The 1,362-nt window shown below is 38.9% G+C and overlaps 1 non-coding gene across 1 annotated transcript; it reads right to left on the bottom strand.

Moving 5' to 3' along the window:
* Positions 1-734: 734 nt before the first annotated feature.
* On the bottom strand, positions 735-842 carry LOC148577451 (small nucleolar RNA R71). The gene has a single exon (XR_015904308.1). It is a non-coding gene; the product is annotated as a small nucleolar RNA R71 (small nucleolar RNA).
* Positions 843-1,362: the final 520 nt, after the last annotated feature.

Raw genomic sequence — 1,362 nt, 5'->3', positions numbered from 1 at the left:
ATTCTCTCATCTCTCATCTCCTTCTATTTAATTATTCATCTACTAACACTTTTCTTCCACCCAAAATTCGAACACCATCTTCCTCTCTGTGTTCGAGGTTTTCTCTTCCCCTTCTTTTATTTTTCTCTTCTACTCACATAAAGGAACCTCTCTACTGTGACATAGAGGATTCCTCTTCTTTTCTGTTTTCTTCTTTTTCATATGAGCAGGAACAAGGATAAGAACATTCTTGTTGAAGTTGATCCTGAACCTGAAAGGATTCTGAAGAGGAAGCTAAGGGAAGCTAAAGCACAACTCTCTGGAGAAAATCTGACAGAAATTTTCGAAAAAAAAAAGGAGACATGGCCGAAAATAATAACAATGCAAGAAAGATGCTTGGTGACTTCACTGCAACAAATTCCAACTTACATAGAAGAAGCATCTCAATCCCTGCCATTGGAGCAAACAATTTTGAGCTAAAGCCTCAATTAGTTTCTCTGATGCAACAGAACTGCAAGTTTCATGGACTTCCATCAGAAGATCCTTTTCAGTTCTTAACTGAATTCTTGCAGATCTGTGATACTGTTAAGACCAATGGGGTTGACTCCGAGGTCTATAGGCTTATGCTTTTCCCGTTTGCTGTAAGAGATAGAGCTAGAATATGGTTGGATTCTCAACCTAAAGATAGCCTGAACTCTTGGGATAAGCTGGTCACGACTTTCTTAGCCAAGTTCTTTCCTCCTCAAAATCTTAGTAAGCTTAGAGTGGATGTTCAAACCTTCAGACCGAAAGAAGGTGAATCCCTCTATGAAGCTTGGGAGAGATACAAGCAACTGATCAAAAAGTGTCCTTCTGACATGCTTTCAGAATGGACCATCCTGGATATATTCTATGATGGTCTGTCTGAATTATCTAAGATGTCATTGGACCATTCTGCAGGTGGATCCATTCACCTAAAGAAAACGCCTGCAGAAGCTCAGGAACTCATTGACATGGTTACAAATAACCAGTTCATGTATACTTCTAAAAGGAATCCTTTGAATAATGGGATGCCACTGAGAAAGGGAGTTCTTGAAATTGATACTCTGAATGCCATATTGGCTCAGAATAAAATATTGACTCAGCAAGTCAATATGATCTCTCATAGTCTGAATGGATTGAAGGAATCATCCAACAGTACTATAGAGGCATCTTCTGAAGAAGAAGCTTATGATCCTGAGAACCCTGCAATAGCAGAGGTGAATTATATGGGTGAACCCTACGAAAACACCTATAATCCCTCATAGAGAAATCATCCAAATTTCTCATGGAAGGATCAACAAAAGCCTCAACAAGGATTTAATAATGGTGGAAGAAACAGGTTTAGCAATAGCAAACCTTTTC

This window comes from Arachis ipaensis, chromosome B1 (genome assembly GCF_059453495.1).
Source record: "Arachis ipaensis isolate K30076 ecotype BB chromosome B1, ASM5945349v1, whole genome shotgun sequence".
Taxonomy (NCBI): domain Eukaryota; kingdom Viridiplantae; phylum Streptophyta; class Magnoliopsida; order Fabales; family Fabaceae; genus Arachis; species Arachis ipaensis.
Note: the sequence above shows the minus strand (reverse complement) of the source record. Positions and strands in the feature narration are given on the sequence as shown.